We start from the raw sequence: 23,211 nt of genomic DNA, 5'->3' as shown, positions 1-23,211 counted from the left end.
CCACCAGCCGTACTTGTGAGCAGAGTCCCCTGTTATCCTGAGAACATCATCAATGAAAGGACCTAATTAATCTAGATAAGTTATGGTGATTTGATTCCCATTTGCAGTAATTCATTTATGCATGAATATGTGACATATTTTTGGCTAACGCATCCTGAAGAAAGATCTTTTGGTGGAGGTGCCTTCAGGGAAATGTTTCTTCACCCTTCACACTTCAGCTCAGGAAGAGATGACTTCTTACACTGAAAACATCATATGTCATGATGGGATTCCTGCAACATGTCAGCCGTCTTGCAGCCATGAGGACAAAGTCTTTTTGCTGAGGCTGGAAGGTGGACGGAAGCTGAGTGCTTAGTGACATCAGTGAACCACTGACTTAACCAATGCCGGAGCCATCTTAACTCGGGGCTTCTTGATATATAAGAAAATAAATTCACTATACTGCATAAGCCATTTTGATTCAAGTTTTTCATTATTGCATCCAAATGTATCCTGAGAAATGATGCAGAAAATACACCAGGGAAATAACTGTCCCCCTCTTCTTTAACTCCCTTAAAACATCTATCGTAACTTTCCTTTCTTCTCCATTCCCACTGCCATCATCCCACCCTAGTCTAAACCCTCATTACTCCTATTGCAGTAGTCTCCAAGAGCAGAATTTCCCAAATTTTAGTCATTAGAATATGCATTTATAGCTTTTTCTCATATATGTGTACCACTTGTCATAGAATTGATAATATTTTTCTTTGGTTTTTTTACTTAAATGTATTTAATAGTAAACTTTCTATAATTACAATAAACAAGAAATCAGTACTACTTGTCATAAGTAGAGAGAAATCATGAAAACAGAGTGAACCCAAAACAATGTAATCCAGTTCTAGGAAGACAGTCATTTCCAAATGTTCTCAGTCCAAGGCCTGTTCTCTCTTTGTTCAAAAAAGAGATTAAAGAGTATTTGAGGGGTGTTAAAAATACACTGGCAAACTGAGTCCTTCTTCCAAAAACTACAGAAGAGGGTCTGGAGAACTGGAAGGAAAACAACTTTCTCAGCATTGGATGTTTATTTAAAGCTGTGCCCCGGTTTGAAGCCACGTCTGCCCTCCTGAGGTGTCTGTTCCACTAACATATCCTACACCTCACTGCCAGATCTGTTTCCATCAGGAACTGACTAAACATAGGATTCCCTAGTGTAAAACCTTCCAGTAGCTCCGCATTGTCCCCTGGATAAGGTCAAAATCCCTTAACGAGGAGCTCAATGCCCTCCAGAATCCAATATCCAAAGAGAGCAAACTCCCTAGAAACGTTCTGTTTTGGCACAGTGGAAAGATCGTTGAATTAAGAGTCAAATGATTTGAATTCTAAACTCAGTTCTTCCATTCATTTGCTATAAATGACCTTGGGCAAGGCTTCATACTTCTTTTCAACCTCAGTTTGTTCCCAGGAGTATCAATACTTGCCCTTCCTACCTCCTAGAGTTGTCTTAGAAACCACGTGAGCCAATGGATATAAAAGTACTTTGCAAACTAATGAGCTATACAAATAGAAGTTTCTTCCCTTCAAGCGACATTTCTCTTCTTTCCTTTACTACAAAGTCTCTCCCAAGAGCAGCTTTTGTACTCCATTTATACTTCCTTGCCTCCCATCCAAGCCCCAACCACTAGGGTCTCATTTCTGCTTCTCATTCCCTAGAAACTGCCTTCTCAAAAGGTCCCTGGTGACTTCTCTATGGCCAAGACTTAATGTCTCTTTGAACACTCTTTCTAAACATCTGTTCCTTCTTGAATAACGTCCTTTCTTGGCTCTGCAGTGTGGTCCTTCTATCTCAGACGGCTCTTTCTCAGTCTCTTTCCTGGCTATTCCTCAGTGGCAAGGCTCTGTCCTGGGCCATCTCTTCTTCCATGCTGTACCCTCTCCCTACAGGCAAACTTCCACTTCTGAAATTTCACCTAACTTTATTATGCTGATGACTTCCAAATATTTATCTTCAGTCCCAAACTGAGCCTAGATCCCAAAATTCTAACTCTCTGGACTCATTCATTTGGATGTCTAAAGGATACTTCAAATTCAACAGATTTAACACAAAACCTACTAAACATCCTTCCTGCAATGAATTCCTTTTTTATCGGTGGTTATCTCAGGTTCACAATTCAGGTAATTTTTTTCCTCCAACTTATCCTTTGCCCTCATATGATTAACTCTCATGAATACTTTCTCCAACATAATTTTTTTAATATAGCCCATTTATACCAAAATTGCTTTAATTTGGACCATCATTTCTCCTAAACTATTAAATTCCCTTCTGACTGATATCCTGGACTCTCCCAATTCATCCTCTATTACTAATACCAAGGTCATTTACTTAAAAAAATAAATGTGATCATGTCTCTCAAAGCCTATTGCCCATGGAACAAACTCGAAACTCCAACTATTGTGGCATTCCCGAGCCTTCTCAATTTGTCCCCAGATCCCCTTTTTGAGCTTTATTCTGCCATTCTTTCCATGCACCTTAGTTCTTTGCTTCTATAGATCGCTCTGCCTGGAATGTTCTTCCTCTCTTCCTTGCCAGTGGAAGTTCTGAGGTCAGGGAGATTGGACAAGAAAGCCAACACTTCTTAGCTATTCTTCAAAGCCCTCCCACTTCCAATATTCCTTTTCCTCTAAGATAAAGAAAAAGAGAACACTAAAAATAAAGTTTAGGAATTTAGTAACATCTGAATAAGAAATGGTAAAATTCAAATTTAAAACCACCACCACCAACAACAAAAACAAAACTCTTTTTATGCTCAGACCAAGGTCCCTGCTAGCACCAGAACAACCTCTCCCAGAAGGAGAGCGCTGAGGGATTTAGTCTTTCACGTAAATTCATACAACATAGTCCTTGTGGCTTCCTGCATCCTGCAGGATCTTGTATACACCTAACAGTATACCAAATCAGTCTCCCACCTCCACAGGACATCTTAACAACAAAGCCAGTAATGAAATTCCAAAAGGTAGCCAGGTTCTGGGTCTCTGGGCCTCATTTCTTGACCGTGAAGGCTGCGTGGCTTGATCCAATTTGCCATGGGTCAGGATAAACTGCAACTCTTCCTTGAAGAGCAGTTTGGGTATTGAAGAGCACCAAGCCATCCAGAGGCATGGAAGCAGGAAGGGTGAGAATTGAGGCCTGAGAACATTTATGGCCGTGCATTTCTCTCACTGCTGTGTAAACACAGTGGGGTCCTCCTCCTGTCCATGTGGAGTCGTGGGCAGGAGCTTAGCACCCCACTTTTCCTCCCTTCCATTTTCTGCTCTGCCCACAGCAAGTGGGATGGAAGCTTACATAAGGCAAGGAGCACATAGTCTTGCCAAGGCTCTTTTCTATCTTCCCTCTTGTTAAAGCTATCTAAAGTGAAGATAATGAACACTCAGCTCAAGTAAACTTTTTTCCACACAAGGAACATATTGACAGTTAATCATGTGATTAGAATATAGCATTAAAATGTTGGCAGTGGTTTAAAAACACTTGAAATGCCAAATCCTCTCACAAGGGAGTCATCTTTAAAAAAATCACATCAAGCTTTGGTTATACCACTAATAACAATCATTATTGTAAGAGAACACCTATAAATAGCTAATATATTCAAAAACCACGCTCCTATTTATATTGTAACCCTCCATCTTGTATATCAGTATAGGCTTTAGCTTTCTGGTAACTCAAGCTAACCTCAGAAAGTATCTCTAAACTATGGGAGAATTTTTCTGAAATCCCACTGAAATCTCACCTTTCCTGCAAGAAACGAACAAAAGGATGATAGAAAAGATCACATCTGCCACCCATCATCAGTGTCAATAGTCACCTGCGGAAGCAGTGTTGAGAGGTGGCGGGACCGCGGCAGTAGCTTGGTTAATTAAAGCTGAAGACTCACTTCTGATTGAGGCACAATCAGCAAAACTGGCACAGCTTTGCCCCATTAAAAATGGTGATCCATGGTAGACTACAGTGCCACTAAGAGTCTCAACAGAATCCAGGCCACTGAACTTAGTAAGAGTGAAGTCATAGAAACAGAAGCTTAATTATATCAATCCCCTTGGTTTGGTGAAGATCGAATAGATAAACCTGGGCCTGATGGGTGGCGGATGCAGGGAGTGCGTGGGAGAACTGGAAGCCTGTGAGATTAATCCCTGGTGAACAGCCATAAAAAAGATCTCAAGAGCACAGTTTCATCAGGAACAGTGTGAGGAGGGTCGCTGCCACAGCAACTAGTGAGAAAACCAACTTTTAATGAGATGGGACAACATGTGGCAGTGAGAGGGGCCTGCACAAGCTCTCCACGGGATTTGTCTGGGGCCCATTAACCTCTCAGAGCTGAAGCTTCCAGATATCTAGGGGCTGGCCTGTTACTCAGTTGGTTAGAGCATAGTGCTGATAACACCAAGGTTCTGGGTTCGATCCCTGTACCTGCCAGCCAAAAACAAAAAAACAAAAAACAGAGAAGATAGGATAGCTCCATGGCAGCCTTGTGAGGATTCAAATAAGAAAAGGCACTGGAAGCTTCCACATGAGGTAACTCTCCCTAGCATTTCCCACCTTTCAGCACTAAACTTTCTTTGGTGGCGCTTGGCTCTCACCATCTGGGGCTAATGATTCTTCTCGTGTTTATGTCTCATGTCCTCAGCTAGACTCTGAACCACCAGCAGGGTGAGTTTGTCTTTTCCTCATATAATTAGTGCCTACCACAGTGCAGCCCACAGAAAGGCAAAAACAAACTCCTAAAGGTTCGGTGTGCACTTTATCCCTCTGGTCTTGCTGGTCTCCCCGCCTGCCTCAGTTTCTCCCCGGCTGCGGTGGCTCCATCCCCAGGTGCCCAGGCTTCCCTGGCTAATGCTTACTCTGCCTTCCTGGGGCCCATATGCACTCTCACGGTCAGGCTATTACTTTGCACAAAACTTTGCCCTCCCTGTATATTCTCCAGGATCTTGTTGCATAATTGTTCATTCTCTACTGAGGTTCAACCTCTACTTTCTTCTGGGTTCTTCATCTCAGCCTATAACATGCTGTCTTTTCCATTTAAAAAAAAAAAATCTTTCTTTTCCTAAAAGTAATGCTGATGGGGAAAATGTAGGGGACTCTTCTCCGTCCCTCCCTCCTTCCTGCTCTCTCAGTACCCTGCAGACTGGCTCCTGTGAGCCTATTCTTGCAAAAGTGACCAATTACCCCCAACTGCCAAATTTAATAGAAAACTTCAGCCTCCTTATTGCTCAGCATCTCTGTGGCAATTGAGACTGCTGGTCACAAGCTTCTAGAAACTCTCTCCCACTCAACTTTTTTTTTTTTTTAATGGCTCCACAGTTTCCATTCTCTCACTACCTCTTGGGTCCTTTTCATTCTCATACACCAGTTTTGGTTTAGTTTGCTCCCAAATGCTAATGTACCCCAGGGGTGTTACCTTGACCTCTTTTTTTCCCCCTCTTTACACTTCACCTGGGTGATTTCACCCATTATCCATGATGGCTTCACCATCTAGATACTGAGGATTATAAGCACATCTCCAGGGCAGATTTCCTGCCCTGAGTTTACAGATTCACATAGTCAACAACCGACTGCTTGAACCTGTTCCCCTGGGCACCTACTGCAATCTCTTCCTCCTCCCTGGAGGGCAGGTGCACTCCTGACTGCAGGAGTTACTTATCGACCCACTGCCTTCTTGCTGTAAGTGCCTGGTGTTACTTAATCCCCATCACTCCCCCACTAAGCCAGTTTTAACTAACTTCTGATTCTAGCTCATTCCCTGCCCCTCCTTTGTGCTGCCCATTTACCTGCTGATCCCAGCTTTCTTGCTTCCTCTAACTGCATAGAGCTGGCTGTCATGGCTGATTAGGAATTTCATTGCTGACCCTTGGCACACTTTGGGTCTTCTTTGTTCCACTCATGGCTCTGTTCCCTTCCTTGTCACACTGCCCAGACAGTCAACACCTCATCCTCACCCATGTAAGAGCTAAGTGCTTAGCTGTTCCTGTTACCTAACTCTTTCCCTGCTCTAGTGAAAAGCCCCAACTTGCAGGCATCACTGATTGCTAAAGCAAATTTTTAAAAAGCAAGGAGGTAGGAGGAGAATGGAAATTATGCCAGAAATAACATATTTTTAGGATTTTTTTTCTTCCTAAGATTGCATTGGAGATGAGGAGCATCAATATAGTAAGTGAAGTCTAGTCGGGGTGTTGTTAATAACCACTGTCCCAGCTGAGGTGGTCTCCAGAGAGTTCCATTTGGCACCCCTACCCAGACACAAGCAACAAAAGAAAAATAAATAATTGGGCCTATTCAAAATTTAAAACTTTTATGCATCAAGAAACACTATCAAGAGAGTGAAAAGGCAGCCACATAATGGGAGAAAATATTTGCAAATTGTATATTTGATAAGGGATTAATATCCACAATATATAAAGAACTCCTACAACCCAAGAACAGAAAAAAAAAAAAAAAAAAAACCTTTAAAGAATTGAGCAAAAGACAATAGATATTTCTTCAAAGAAAATACAGAAATGGCCAATAAGCACATGAAACTATACTCAACAGCATTAGTCATTAGGGAATCAAAACCACAGTGAGATACTATCTCACACCTATTAGGATGGGTATTATCAAAAAAAAACAGAAAATAACAAGCGTTGGTGAGAACATGGAGAAATTGGGATCCTCATGCATTGCTGGTAGTGATGTTTTCCACTGAGGAAAGCAGTATGGCAGTTCCTCAAAAAGTTAAACATAGAATTACCATATGATCTATCAATTCTACTTCTGAGTATATACCCAAAAGAATTAAAAGCAAGAACTCAAACAAATATTTGTACACTCATGTTTATAGCAGCATAATTTGGAATAGCCAAAAGGTGGGAACAACCCACTGTCTATCAGTAGATGAATGGATAAACAAAATGTGGTATGTACATACAATGGAACATTATTCTGCCTTAAAAAGGAAGGAAATTCTGACATGTGCTACAACATGAATGAACCTTGAAAACATTATACTAAGTGAAATAAGCAAGTCATAAAAGAACAAATATTACATAGTTCCACTTATATAAGGTACCAGAATAAGCAAATTCATGGAGATAGAAAGTATACTAGATAGTATACTGGAGATTATCAGGGGCTGTGGGAAGGAGGAAATGGGATGTTATTGTTTGATGATTACAGAGTTTCTGTTTGAGATGATGAAAAGGTTCTGAAAATGGATAGTGGTGATAATTGTGCAACACTGTGAATGTGCTTAATGCCACTGAATTGTACAATTAAAAATGGTTAAAATGGTAAAATTTACAACTTTTTAAATTTTAAAGATTTTTTAAAAATATATATCCATGCGTGGAGAACATTTTGTCCAGTGAAAAGGGAGGAAAGGATTAATACAAAGATTTAGATTGTATAAAATGACAGAATAGATTGACAGAAAGATTAAGTTGCTTTAAAGCAAATAGGTCCCACTTCATATCTAGGTGAAAAAAATGTTCACTGTAGCACAGAGAGCTCATCTCTTTTCTTCATGTGTGGGTGTCTTAATACCACCAGATGTTTAGTCTTAAATTCTTCTTGGAACAAGGAAAGGTGCCAATAAATATATGTATAAATATAAATACCAGCAAAGGTGCTTGGTTTGTGATCACTGTTCACTTACCAAAGTAGACAGAGGATCTTTCCCCTGAAGCCAGTTCTCGCATCTGTAAAATGAGCAGGTTGAACTGGATAGATAAACTAAGATCCACATTCACTCTAGCACTTTCTATTCCATGAAAGTCTGAAGCAGCAGCAGGGCACGGTAAGAGGAACTTTTGATACAGTCTTTCCTCGAAACAGCTGAAGTAAGTGAGTTCTTGAAGTGTGTTTGGGCTCTGTGACCTCAGGCATTGCAGACTTGCTCAGCACCCTAATCTAAGGTGCCCTGGAGAACAGGCCTGCTCATATGTGGCTGTAAGGCTGCCGGAGTGCTGCTAATGATACAAGAGTTGTGAAAGTGAGTCTCACGGGTCTGGGCCCAGGAAGACTTTCTCTCCTTGAAGGCAGCAATAAATATCTAGGCTTCTCTTGAATGTTCCATGGCACCAGGCATAGGCTGGGCACAGAGCAAACCTCAACAAAAATGTACTAATTATGATTTCTTGGCTTTCTACCAGAGATGATATTGTTTTTCATCCTGTACTTGTAAAGTACTTATGGTTCATAAGAAAAGAGCCAGGCATGAATGATAGATGATTAAGATAAAAGGGAAATTTTCCTTGATAAGGTTACTATGTGTTTCTTTTCAAATGTGAAGCTTTAGATTTTAATACTGCCACAGGAATAAAAAAATCAACTCCTGAAATTCCAAAATAGACTCATTTAAAAATATATAGTGATGTTTTTCAGGGCCCCCCAAAAGAGTGATAACTCCTCCCCCAAGGTATCACTGCTAATACTGATAGGATGCCAAAGCATTAAAATAGAGAACTAAACTTGAGATTAATGAAATTTTAAAGAAAACTAGACTTGGGTCTAACAAGCTAAAGTTTCTATTTGAGAATAGTTAATGGAGTCAAAACAGAGGACTGCCTTCCCTGGGTTTGTCTAACCTGCCTCTTGCCCTCCAGTACTGAGTGATTCCAGGGGCAGCTCCTCAGCACGGGTTTGGGGTGTCTGCCTCTGAGGGGACTGTGTCTGGGCAGAGCGTGGCAGGGGCGGCAGACTGGCATTGTGGTCGGGGCAGTGGTCACCCAAACTGCTCGGTCCTCGGAGGAGGGGCTCCAGGCTCCAGGGAGGGAGGGATGTTCTCCTTATTTGTTTTTCATTCTGTAAAATAAAGTATAATTTATAAATATAGTAAAATTCACCCTTTTTAGTGAACAGTCCTACAACTTTCAACAAATGCATAAAGGCATGTAACTATCCCCAAATCAAGACATATGGAAGAGTTCCATAAGCCCCTAAAATGCTCAACGAGCCTGTGTAATGAACCCATTCCTTCACCCCAGCCCCAGCAATCGGCCATCTATTTTGTTGCTCTATGAGCTTTGCCTTGTCCAGAAGGTTTTCTGACCTCTCCCTTCTTTTCCCCACTTGGAAACCTTATTCTAGTAAAATTTCTTGTCCTTAAACCTTTGCTCCCTCAGCCTACTGTAATTAGCTTCTGCCTGCACATGTCACTTGTGCACAGACACATCCAGGAACCTTGGCATTGCCCAATCCAATGAGCATATGTCAGTCGTCTTTCCTCTTAACTTTTCTACAGCTTTGCCGCAACTGATTGTGCCTTCCTTTTTGAAATTCTCTTCTGTTTTGGCTTCCATGATCCTAATTTCCCTGATTCTCTGACTATTCATTTCCCCTTAGGCTCCCGTGCCTGCTCTGTTTCCTGCACTGAGTATCAGTGTTAACCACTGCAGCAGCCCCTGATGGTTGCCTCCCCAGCAGCTTCACCCCCTTTCCTTCCTCTTCCCACTTGTGTTCAGGTATCCTGCGAAGGGGAGGTGGCCTCATCAGCAGCCTCAGGGGCGAATCCTTAACCATCTTGGTAGTCTCATACATACCCGGCCAATGACATGTAAGGAGAAGGCTGCTGTGGGTGGAGTGGGAAGCTTCTGGAAAAGATTCTCCTCCTCCCATCATACCCAATTCCTTTTTACAAAAAGAAAGGAGAGAGAGATCCTTTTTTGGTTCATAAGTGTGATGATTGAGTTTTCACACTATTATGTGAGATGTGCCTCCTTCTAAACCTACCCATCTGACATGAAAAAAAGAAAAGAAAAGAAGGAAGGAGAGAAATGACTAAAGTTATGGTGATTCTGTGATTAATTTCACAGACTTTTGGTCTTAATCTCTGGTTCCTGGCACAGAGCTCTTAAAACCCCTGTAATTTCCTAAGTGATAGAACTGCCAGGAGCATCTTTTGTTGTGACATTTGGTCTTTGACCCCAGTTCCTGACACAGAGCTTCTTAATTCCTTGGAATGTCCTGGATGATTGCTGCATCTTCTGTCCTAATGAGGTGATTCTTGGCTGCTCCTGGATAGCTTCAGCATGGGGGCTGGTCACCAGAAAGATCCCGCCATGATTAGAAGTTTGGAACTTTCAGACCCCTCTCCACCCTCTGGGAAAGGAAGAGGGACCAGAGAGTGAGTAATAATAGATCATGCCTATATGATGAAGCCTCCATAAAAATCCCTAAATGACAGGGTTTGGAGAGCTGCCAAGTTGGTGACAGCACCCACATGCTGGGAGGGTGGCATAACCTGACTCCACAGGGACAAAGGCTCCTGTGCTGGGACCCTTCCAGACCTCCACCTCCACGCCTCTTCACCTGGCTGTTCATCTGTATCCTTTATCATATCCTTTATAATAAACTGATGAACGCATTTCCCTGAGTTCTGTGAGCTGTCATAGCAAATTATCAAACTGACGATGGGGCTGTGGGAACCCCTGATTTGTTGCCAAGTTGGACAAAACTTGGACAACCCAGAGACTCATTACTTGCAGCTGGTGTCTGAAGTAGGGAGCTAGACTTGTGGGACTAAGCCCTTAACCTTTGGGTTCTGCACAGACTCCAGGTGGTTAGTGTCATAACTGAATTGCAGTACACCAAGTTGGTGTCCAGGGAGTTGAGAATGGGCTGGTGTGGAACAAACCCACACATTTGGTGTCAATGAGTGTGTAGACAAAAATGAAAACAGCGAGTTTTTTCCTTTATGGTTATACTGCCCTTCCTTACCAGAACTGAGGCAGCCACCTTGTGACTGTGATGGGACAAGTCTGATCAAAGCCAATGCACAGAGCATGGCAGAGCAGATAGAATAATCCACCTGGGTCCCTGATGGCATTCCCAGACCACCAACTGAGCCATCCCAGAACCTCCTACTTTGGACTTTTGTTATCTGAAATAGAAAACCCTTACGGTTTAGGCATTTTCAATTAGGAATTCTGTTCTGTGTGTTTGAAAGCACCCTAACAGCATTCTGTCCACTCTGTTGTCATTCGCCATCTCCGCCAAGGGGATCCCGTTTAGTCTTGTGGTACCAAGAATGCCATTGCATGCTGATCACTTCCGACTCTCCCTCTCTGCCCTAGACCTCCCTTTCTCCAGATCCGTGCATGTGAGGATAGGGCTGCCTAGTGCGTGTCTGTGATAGACACTGATGTGGACTATCCTGCTCCCCCCCCATCCCCCACCACCAGATTCTCCTTCAAGAAAGGACTTGTTGCCCAAGCTGCGAGGAGCACAGTCAGGAGACACCTCTAGCTGTCAACCCCTTGAAAAATGGCCTCAAACACAGAGCGCCCTTGCCCAAGTTCACACCCTTCCCAGGATGATCCAAGATGATCCAGGCAAAGGTACAAAGGCTCAGTCCTTTGGCTTAACAAGGGACAACTCTGAGAAACCATCTCTCAGGGATGTCACTTTGTCCACATTGCCTTCTCCCTCTGTGCATTCCTGCTTCCTTCCTCTCCTTTCCACAGGTTGGTCCCAAGAGGACTCCCTGATAAATACCCTGTGTGCTAACACTCCTCCAGAGTAAGCTTCTGGGAGAAACCAACCTGCAGCAGTATCTCCTCCTGAATATTCTTCAGGAACTTCAACCCAATACATGGAAAACTGAACTCATCCTCTCCAGTCCCATTCCCTCCCACTATCTTCCCTAAACTACCTCATCCCGACCAAAAACCGAGGAATAATTCTTATTCTTCCCTTCCCTTCATCCTTCAAATCTAAATGGGCGCCATGTAACTTTCCATTCAATTTCCTTAGTATCTCTCAAAAGTCATCCCTTAATCTCCATTTATACTGTTTCTGTTGAGTACAAGTCCTTACTTCTCACCAGGATCAGAGCACCTGGCTTCTCTGTCTCTATTACCCTCCCTCAATCCACTCTCCACACTGCAACAGAGGGATCTTTCCACACAGCACATCTTATCCCTTCTGCTTAACAATTGCTTTGTGACTCCCATTGCTTGTAGAATAAGATCTAGTATTTTCACATGGTTTATCATCTGGTATCACTTTTGTTTCTCATTAACCCACTTCTCACCCACAACCCTTTTGTCAAGCCAAACCAAACCACCTAGAATTACTGACATGCACTAGTGTGCTGTTACACTTCTTTGCTCTTGCATTTCCTGCTCGTTCTACACCTGAATGCTGTTCCCTCTTGCCCTCACTTGCCAGACTCCTCATCATACAAACTCAGTTTGGTGGATAAACTGGATATCATTAAATTAAAAAACTTTTGTGCTCCAAAGGACACCATCAAGAAAGTGCAAAGACAACCCACAGAATGGTGGGAAATATTTGCAAATCATATATTTGATAAGGAACGTGTCTAGAATATATAAAGAACTCTTAAAACTCAATAATAAAAATATAAAAACCCCTATTAAAAAAAAGAGCAAATGATCTGAATAAACATTTTTCCAGAGAAGACATAGAAATGGCAAACAAGCACATGAAAAGATGCTCAATGTTATTAGTCATCAAGGAAACCTAAATAAAAACTTCAATGAGATACCACTTTACATCCAGTAAGATGTTTATAATCAAAAAGATACTAACACATGTGGGTGAGAATGTAGAGAAACTGGAACCCTCGTACACTGCCATTGGGAATGTAAATGGGGCAGCTGCTTTTGAAAACAGAGTTACCATATGGTCCAGCAATTCTACTCCTAGGTATATACCCAGGAGTAATGAAACATATATGTGCACATAGAAATCCACTTATACATAAATGTTCATAGTAGCATTATTCATAATAGCTAAAAAGTGGAAACACCTCAAGTGTCCATCAATTGATAAATGGATAAATAAAATCTTGATATACCCAGACAACAAAATATTACTTGGTAATAAAAAGGAGTGGTATGAGCTACCACATGAATGAAACTTGAAAACATTTTGTTAAGTGAAAAAAGCCAGGCAGAAAGACCCACATAATGTATGATTCTATTTATAAGAAATGTCCAGGACATGCAAATCTATAGGGACCAAAGGTATATTAGTGGTTGCCGAGGGCAGGGGAGAATGGGGCACTATGGGGTGATGGTTAAGAGACGTAGGATTTCTTTTGGGGGTGATGAAGATGCTCTAAAATTGATAGTGGTGATGGGTGCACTGCTCTGTGAATACACTAAAAGCCACTGAGTGGTACACTTTGGGTGCATTGTATGTCTGTGAATTACATCTCAATAAAACTGTTCTTTGAAAAATACAATAGAGCTCTTTCTGTTTAGAAACGTACAAACTCGGTTTGGATGTCACCTGCTCTCCACAGGCTTCCGCGACCCCCTGCCTTGCACCGGCTCCTCCCTCTCCTCCGCTCCCTCAGACCGGGGCAAGGTTCCCCTTCTGCGCTCCTATGGAGCACTGTGGCTCCTCGCCCATCACAGGGTTCTGTTTTCCTTTAGAGGAGGAACCACGTATGGCCTGCAGCTTTGTCCCTTATTTTTGTGTCCTCAGAGCCAAGCAAAGCAGAGCCTGGCACATAGCAGATGCTCAGTAAGTAGGCATTGAATGAGTACATATGAGGAAAGAATCAATTGGCCAATCCATATAATTGAGTCCTGTATTAGTCCGTTTCTGTTGCTTATAACAAAATGCCTGAAACTGGGTGATATGTAAAGAAAGACGAAATATATTGCTTACAGTTTCTGAGGCTGGGAAGTCCAAAGTCCATCTGGTGGTGGCAGCAGTGACCCAGGGGTCTCACATCATGAGACGGTGGAAGCAGAGAGAGCAAGAGAGAGACAGACTCTTTGTGCTTCCCTTTTAAAGTCCTCAGAACCACACCCATGACCACCATTTTTAATCCATTCACTATGGCGTGGTTCTACTGTCTAATCACCAGTCCAGGGTTCCACCTTTCTATTACCATAGTAGGATTTCCCAACTTCTTAACAGTCACAGTGGGGGCCAAGCTTCCAATTCATAAAACTTGGGGGACACAATTCAAGCTTCGGTGAGTTTTGGGTGAACATAATTCAATCCACTACAAGTCCCTACTGTAGACAAGGTATTAAAAGTGCTTTTTATAAGTGCTTATGGAAAAAAAATGATGCTAATCACAGGAATTGTTTTCAAACTCAGAGTGTAACCTGGAATCCCTTGTCTCTACATATGAAGCAGATGCTGCTGACCCAGCACCTGCCTGTACCTTGCTTTATCTTTGCAGATATGGAGAGACATCTGCTCTGTCCTCCACACTCCCTCACTCCTTGGAGGCAGAGACTCCGGCTCAGATGAGGCAAGGGGGATAGGAATGTGGGCATGAAAGAAAGTATAGGAAAAGGACCCTCAGTGACACGTGATTTCACACCACAACCATTAAGTCTTTGCACTCTCCAACAGACCTATGCAGCGCAGCACATATACTCTAAGACCTACAAACTCCCAGCCTGGCAGATAAGAATTCAAATGCATGGCCAAAGCTTGTATTATGTGCTAGTTGAGGTATTTTAACTGTGAGGGAAGAATTTATAAAATCTCCTCATAAAGAAATTGAAGGACTTCACCTAAAAGTAGAACCGGCTACATCAGTTAAAAGAGTTCAGTGCAAAATGAAGATGTGGGGCTAAGTTCAAATATTAAGAAGTTCAACTGGCAACAGAAGAGCGTTAAGTCAAGCACAGGGGCCCTTCTGAACAGTGCAGGCTGCATACTCATTAAGTCACCATTCCTACAGGGCCTGTTCAAGGAGACAACCTGGCCTGTTGGGGGAAAAACGAAGTCCTGGGGACAGGAATGCTCAGATTCTACATTCAACATTCCCTTGTCCTTGAGGGCCCCTTGACCAACTTGTTGGATTATTTGTGAGACCCATGATACCCCCCAATCTCCTGCCTTACTCTTTAAAAATTCAGGAGCCATCCTTTCTTGTCTCTACACTTTGTGGTCTCAAGAGGGTACCAGCTACAAAGCCTCTCCCTGCCTCCTGGGGTTCCCCTCATCCCTCTCGGCCACTGGAGTAGCAGTAACTGTCTTATCCCTTTATCTTTGAAGGTGTAGGTTAGGGCAGGTAGAAAAGGTAGGAAAGGGGTCAGATTAATCCCTCATGGATGGGGTATACACTAATGGTTTCCTTCCCAGCCTCCACCCCCCACATCTCCTTCCTTCCTAAGAGACCTGAGATTTTGCTCAGATACATGACCCTCCCCCATGTGACTCAGCAGAAGCTGACCTCATCCCCAACTCCACGGGAGGTTCCATCATAGCAATATCATCCCATTTTCAGAAGTCAGTGCTTACAGGGCAGTCCCATGACTACTGGTTTCAATAGCTCTGGGCTCAAGTTGGCCCAACCAAACTGAAAGGAAGGCCTTTCCATGGTGGGTGGAGAGGGATTTTCCTTCCTTTCTCTCTCTCTCTTCCTTTCTCTCTCTCTCTCTTCCTTTCTCTCTCTTTATTTCTCTCTCTCTCTCTCTCTCTCTCTCTCTCTCTCTCTTCCTATGTGAAAGAAGGGACATATTTTGTCCCAGCTGATATTGACCATGAGGGAAGGCAGCCTGAGGACAAAGTCAACACAGGAGAATGGAAAAGCAGATAAAATGGCAGAAAATGGAAGTGGAGTCTTCCTGGTATTGGATCCAGTGCCTGCCCAACTTCTGGTTTAACTGTTGTGGGATATAATACATTACTTTATTAGTTAAGTTCATTAGAAGTTTTATGTCTTGCATCAAAAATATCTTATTTGATACAGATGCAGAGCACTCTGTCTAAGGTCACCTCTTTCACATACTGTCCATGAGCATCTCCACATGTAAGTGCTGTGCCAGGTCTGGTGGCCGACATGAGGATGAGACACGGCTGCCCTCCTGAGAAGCTTATGGTCTAGTGTAGAAATGTTGACTTACACACAGGAAAAATTTCCTGACAATGGGAAGCAATGTATGTTTTTTAAAAGTTTGCTTTGAAATTTACAGCAATACATGCTTCCTACCCTTTCTACTTCCATTCCTGAGATGCAACCATTAATGAATATTTAGAGTTTAGAGTGTGTCCTTCCAAAAGTTCCAGCATTCTGCTCTCGAGGTGTTGATTAAAATGATCAGAGATGCGAAGGAATACACAGCAGACGAGATGCAGATGAAGAGCGGGGGCTACTGCTCTCTCAGGCAAATAGCACCGACCCAGCCGCTGTTACAGCTTTCATTACATTTAGCAAGCTAGTGCATGCAAGATAAGCATTAATGCATAAATTCTGCTATACTATTCTCAAGAGCAGAAGGCCGTTACCTCCCTTCTGAAGCACTTGGTTATCTATATTGTGTCTCCGGGGAACATCCCAAGAAGGTGTTCTCACGACTCTAAGCGTTGTCAAGGATTGTTTGCAATCCTTGACATTTCTTGGCTAACTCGTTTGCGAGTTCACCAAGTGAACACGTCCTTGGGTGTTGTCCACAGAAGTCCATTAACCATTTCCTTCATCTCCCCCTTTTTGTTTTTGCCATTTGCAGTTTAACATTTTAGCAAAGACTCAGCTACATATTGTAAGAAACCAGCAGCAGGGGAGTCCTGCAACGGTCGATTAAATTTTACTGGTAACCAAATGCCAATTCTTGCCTTCAAGGTATATAAACTATCTTTAGAAAAATTAATGTTCATGGTATGATTTAAACAAGTATATAATGAGCAATTACCTAAACATTTTATCTCACCAGTGGTTTGGTTTCAATTAATTTGTCCAATCATCATTAAATAAGGTAATCGTACACAACTGTGAACATATATAAAACTGTTTACAGTGAAGTTTAAGGAATAGTTTGATGAGGAATTAGTCATACCTCCAATCCATGTATGTAAAGGATATAAAGATGCAGGAAGTTTCCACAAATCTTTTTGTAATGGATAATATGGTAAATGAGGAAATGGAGGTTCAAATCCTCCACCATGCCATACAATAGACTCATTTCCTGTAGTACTTATAGTATGATTATGTTTATTCCACTTTAGATCTGAAGTGTGGCCTTTGGTCCAAGCGGAGCCAATGGGACTCCAATCAATGACATTTCCATAGGAAGTATTAACCAGTACTCGGGCCGTTTTTCCCCTACAAGTAGTCCAGGGAGCCCATTGGGGCAAGTGATTCAGAATAAGTGTTTGACAGGGAGGAATATGGGGTACAGAAGCGTTTGGATCAAATAAAGAATTGTGGAAACTATAGGCACTTAACAAAAACAGTCGTCGTAACTGTTCTTTACTTGAAGTATTTCTTGTAACAGTTAACCATGCCTCGGGTGCAACTTTAAGACAATGATCACCATGTCCAATACAAATAGGAGGTCCCCCCCCCCGATCCCACTGTATAATTTGTAACATTAGTCCCTTCCTCTTCAGGCTTTAAAGGTCCTCACTGGGAATATGGTCCAGGCATCCATCTAGAGTCATTAGCATACACTAACAATGGGGCATCATAGCAAGAGATAGCCCGATTAATGGGAGGATGTGGAATATAGGCCCAATAAGTATGATTATCAGCAGTGACAAAATCAACCTGAGTGGACACCAAAGCCATCATGGCCAAAAACATTGCCGATGCATTACCCCCATGACCATGTTGTTCAGTGATCTTATTTGCTTCTTGAGTCAATTTCTTTCTTTGTCCCCAAGTTGGTATAGTCACCATTTGAGTGTTTGGTAGTGGATAACGAAACATTTTCTGGCTATTTGGGTCAATCTGTAGATCTGCTATGCCTTTTCGAACCTCTTCCATTTCCTTCTTTCTCTTTTGAGCCATTTCTCAGCTTAATCCTCTTATCTGGTATCCAAAAGGATTCAGTATCTGTGGAGATAAAAGCATAACCTCTGCCCCGACAGTTAACTACCGCCGGAAGCCAAAGGGATTTTAGTGTATCATAATAATATACAGGTTGTTGTAGTGGTTCACTAGATACATGTGCCCATTGTCTTTTAGCTGGTATTGAATTTTCTGCATTTCTATTCAAAAAATTATGGGTAAATAGAGCTTGGGCTATTCGTCGTCTTGGGGATTCCATATAATTTCCCCCTTTTTGTTTTTGTAATAAAGATTTAAGTGTTCTATTATGCCGTTCAACAACGGCTTGACCTGTGCTATTATAAGGGATACCAGTAAAATGCTTAATATTATAGTCTTGGAAAAATAACTGACATTTCTTAGATAACTATGAAGGGGCACTGTCCGTTTTTAACTGTATAAAAATTCTCATGGTCTTTGGCCCCGGCCGATAAAGGAACTGTATCTAATTTTTGACATATGGGGGCATTGTTGTACTATTTTATGGGCTTGAGTCCATGAAATATGATAATCATGATGTAAAGAGCGAGCATTACAATGAAAACGGGAATGAGCCTCAGTGGCCTGTAAAACAGAACCTACAAGAGTACCGATTAATGCATTATCTTTACTCAATGGTCCAGGCAAATTGGTATGAGCGCAAATGTGTGTAACAAAAAGAGGTGAGGAACAGGAGCGAATAACTTGCTGTAGTAAGTGAAATAAAGCATGTGATTTATTAGAATCAGAAGGAAGAGTAACAGTTTCTATAGTTTGTAACACTTGGACAGCATATTGGGAATCTGAAAGAATATTTAAAGGAATATCTCCTACATCAATTAAAAGTAAATATATAGCGTATAATTCAGCTTTCTGAACCGAAGTATAAGGACTTTGAAGGACTTTATGGTTTACTGTGTCCATATATCCTGTCAGGCCAAAATTGTTAGCGTCTGTGAAATAAGTTTTTGTATTAGATATAGGAGAAAATGTAACACAATGAGGAAGGATCCAAGACGTTCTTTGCAGAAATTGAAGCATCTTATGAGAAGGATAATGAGATGTAAAACTTCCTAAAAATTTACTAACAGCCAATTGCTACCATACATTCAAAGCATACAAGGATTGTATCTCTTTGTGAGACAAAGGCAGTACAATAATACAAGGATCTTGACCGGATAACTGACAGAAATGGAGCCGTCCTTTAGTTATCAAAACAGAAATTTTATCTATCTATGTTTTCAATGGTTTAGTAGTTTTATGCGGAAGAAAAAGCCATTCAATAATACTATCTTGTTGTAGTAACACACCGGTGGGTGAATGAGGTGTATGAAAAATCACGAGTTGGAAATTTGTATAATCAGTAATTTTTTGCAATTGAGCTTGTTGGATAATATTTTTTAATTGTTGTAACTTAGATTTGGCTTTTTGGGATAACAATCGAGGGCTATCCAAGGTTGAATCACCCGTTAGTGTTGAAAATAAATGATGTAAGGCATATGTTGGGATATTTAATGAAGGGCGAAGCCAATTTATATCTCCCAAAAACTTTTGAAAATCATTTAAAGTCCGCAATGAATCCCTTCGAATTTGTACATTTTGGGGAATAATGACTTGTTCAGTAATCTTTTGTCCTAAATAAGAAAAAGGAGGCTGTGATTGAATCTTATCCTCTACAATTAAAAGACCAAAATTCTGAAGTGTGGTACGAATAATTTGCAACAATTTTGGGCAAGAAAAAGTTGGATGCATAGCAATTAAAAAACATCCCTATAATGAATAAATTTTAAATCTGGAAATTGAACTCATAAAATTTCCGAGCTTGCTCATTACTAACGGTTCTTTTGACAGCAACATGAAGCCGGGCCCAAAAAAATCAGTATAGGGTTCATTAGGACTTTGCATTATCTTAACAAAAGTTTGGGGGGATTGTCCTGAGTCTTGAATCCGCTGCCAAGCCATAAGTCAAATTGTCTTTAATTGGGCAAGGGCAGCAGGGTTCATCTGACATTGCTGTTGAAGATCAGCCCAGGCACCAGTACCTGTAAGTTGTTCCGCATCGGGCCCTCCATTACGCTGATAAGCGTTTAGGCGAGACACCCTTTCTGCTTCATCTCGCCACCATGATTTAAACTGTATGTATTGAGGAGATTCCAAAGTCGTACGAGCAAGCATTTCCCAATCTTTTGGGATAAGTAAATTGTCCTCAGCAAAAGACATTAAAAGTCCAGTACCATAAGGGGAAGCAATACCATAAGTACTAACAGCCTGTTTAAGTATCTTTAAATATTGAAAACTGACAGGATCATATTGCACCTGAAAAAATCCATTAGGAAATTTTTCACTAGGAGGCATTCCCTGCCTTAAAATGGGAAAATTAAAAAAATCCATTAGGAGGCATGTCAGGAAGAGTCTTTTGGGGAGCCTCTGAATCAGCATCTACCATAACCTTTGTCATTTGAGGCGAATTTGGAAATTTAAAAATACGATGTGGAATGCCAGGGGCAGAAGCAGATGGAGGGATTGATTTCTGCTGTACAACAGGGAAAGCTTGTGCATCCTGTAAGCAAGCCTCCAGTTTTTGAATAAGATCATCCAAAACATCCAATTTTGGATCGTCAGGGGTCTTAGGTAATGGTGGGTATGATTTAGATTGAATCAGACATTTCTTTTCTAATTCAGGTTTTGGAATCTCAGTCTCATCATCAGAAAAATCAGAATGATCATCAGACTCTGAGTTGTCAGGGAGGGGCAGAGGCTCAGGAGGAGTCTCATGCATATGTGGAGAAAACATTTTCTTTTGTGGCTTTACTGAATCAGATTGAGAATGCTGACTGCTATCATCTGAATCAGATTGAAAAGGTTGCAAGGCGAAAACCACCATGTTCAAAGCTGCCCATTCCTCTGCCGATATAACTTCTCCAGCCTGATGAGCTCTCCATAAAGCTTTAAATCAAATTGGTTCTTATTGTCTGGAGTAAACCAATAGCAATGTTTCTGTATCTTTTTTAATAATGAAAGTAAAACCTTCTCTTTAATTTTTAATCCTGAAGCAGTCAACAATGATTTCAATACTGCCATATAATCACTTAACACTGATCATAAACACTTAACACTTAACACTTAATCACTTAACATTTAAACACTTAACACTGACGGGGAATTCCCCATTATGCCCCAACTCTAAATTTCCCAAAGAGATGGCGTAACTCTTCGCCATCCGTTAAACCCTCCTTGGTCCCGTCCTTTCCCACGTCTTACCTTTCGTGCCCCACATTGGGTGCCAGATGTTGATTAAAATGATCGGAGACGCAAAGGAAGACAGAGCAGACGAGATGCAGGTGAAGAGCGGGGGCTACTGCTCTCTCAGGCAAATAGCACCGACCCAGCCGCTGTTACAGCTTTCATTACATTTAGCAAGCTAGTGCATGCAAGATAAGCATTAATGCATAAATTCTGCTATACTATTCTCAAGAGCAGAAGGCCGTTACCTCCCTTCTGAAGCACTTGGTTATCTATATTGTGTCTCCGGGGAACATCCCAAGAAGGTGTTCTCACGACTTTAAGCGTTGTCAAGGATTGTTTGCAATCCTTGACATTTCTTGGCTAACTCGTTTGCAAGTTCACCAAGTGAACACGTCCTTGGGTGTTGTCCACAGAAGTCCATTAACCATTTCCTTCATCGAGGCAGCATACGGAAAGTATCAAATGGTAGGAGAGTTCAAAGGAGGAGAAACTCACCCAGGCTGAGGAGACATTAGGAAAGCTTCACGGAAAAGGGGTCACTTAAACAATATTTCCCTAAAACTCAGGCAACAAGGGCCCCGGGCCCAGACCCTGTAGAGACACAGACCATGCCACCCCAAAATATGCCATTTTGTCATATTGATTATTTTCAGTTAAAGACACTTGAAAAACAGCAGATGCAAGTACGGCACTGTGGCTTTCTTCTTCCTTCCTAAAAGCAGGAAGTAAAACTCCCACACGAAAGGTCCCTTCACCAGAAGGGAGGAAGACATCTCTTACCACCAGAGGAGTCAAGGCTGAGAGAAATGTATACAAACAAACCATGTTAAACTAACCCTTAACTTCCTGGTCACTTTTCCAGAATTAACTGCCTTAGCCCACACCCCTTTATCTTGTCACATTTTTGCAATTTACCAGTCTTTTTCCATCTTAGTATATAAGCTTTTGGCCCTAATTTCCTTTTTCTTGTGGTACATGTCAATATTACTAAATAAAATCTGTATGTTTTTCTGCTGTTAGTCTCTCTTATGTCAGTTTAATTCTTAGGCTCAGCCAGAGACTCTAAGAGAATAGAAGGGAAATTTGACCTCCCATATAGCCCCCGGCTTTAGAAGAGTCTTTTTCTGGCCTTCTGTTGGCCATGCCCCTCCCTAGGAGCAAGGAATTCACAGGACCTTGTGATTTAGACCAAAATCCAGATATGCAGGACCCCAGAATTCTCTGCCCAAATGGCTCCAGTCCCATTTGCAGGGCCTACCTGGATCTGTGCCCTGGGGCAGCCGGCTGCGTTTAGATGGAGCTCAGACATGAGAGCTGGGATATCCCCTTGAATACACACCACCAGGTCCCCGTTGTGCAGGATTGAGCTGAGGGTGGGAAGAGAGGGGGATAAGATGTCAGGGGGCAGGTGTCCCCATGCCACCACTTCTGATAGGGAATACGAGAAATCTGAGAACTCGAAATTTGAACCTGGCCTTTCAGGTCCTTATAACATTATAATTATCAAGGTAATATTTAACTCAACAGTTTGTTAGCTTGAGTTATAACTCTCAAACATTTAGACATATGGTATGCGTGTCTCTGTTTGTTCTCTCCCTCCAGGTCATATAAATTCTTGGGTGTGCCTGCATTTAAAGTATGACTTGAAGGAAGTTGAGGATTTGGAAAAGCAGAAGAGGAGGTTTCAATGGGTGGGATGCAGTGAACAGAACCATTGACTCCTAGTTTGGCTCCCTTGAGATGTCGTTTCTCCAGCTAAATATTGCTAAGTCTCTTTAATTAATTTCCATTATATTTTAGATTCAATGTTCCTAAATTTTGCAGTTATTCCTGATATTGTCACTTTCAAGTTCCCACCACCCTCTGGATGCCCCTGCCCAATGCTCCCATCCTTAAACGCAGCACCCAGGACTGAACGGGATGGAGGGAGCAGGACTCCCTGTTCTGGACTCTGCCCGGCTGTTAATACATCCTGAGGGCATCGACAACCCTTACTTTTCTTTTGCCCACGCCCATATTGACAGTGCTATTAACTCTAATATTCTCCTCATTTTCATGTTTTGTGGTTGTCACGTTTTCCTCCATTTTATTTCATTCCAGTTATATTTTTAATGTAAGCTGGATACCTCTCAATTGCCTGCATTGATTTTTTCTAGAACTCATCTGTAAGTACTTCTTTTGGATCCTGAGTCCACCATCCCATGCCTTTGCCATC

At 41.9% G+C, this 23,211-nt stretch overlaps 1 pseudogene; it reads left to right on the top strand.

Annotated features, from left to right (window-relative positions):
* Positions 1 to 9,658: 9,658 nt before the first annotated feature.
* On the top strand, positions 9,659 to 9,743 carry LOC134371421 (small nucleolar RNA U13; annotated as a pseudogene).
* The last annotated feature ends 13,468 nt before the right edge of the window (positions 9,744 to 23,211 follow it).

The sequence above is a fragment of the Cynocephalus volans genome, chromosome 2 (genome assembly GCF_027409185.1).
Source record: "Cynocephalus volans isolate mCynVol1 chromosome 2, mCynVol1.pri, whole genome shotgun sequence".
Lineage (NCBI taxonomy): Eukaryota > Metazoa > Chordata > Mammalia > Dermoptera > Cynocephalidae > Cynocephalus > Cynocephalus volans.
This window is presented reverse-complemented; position numbering and strand designations above follow the sequence as displayed.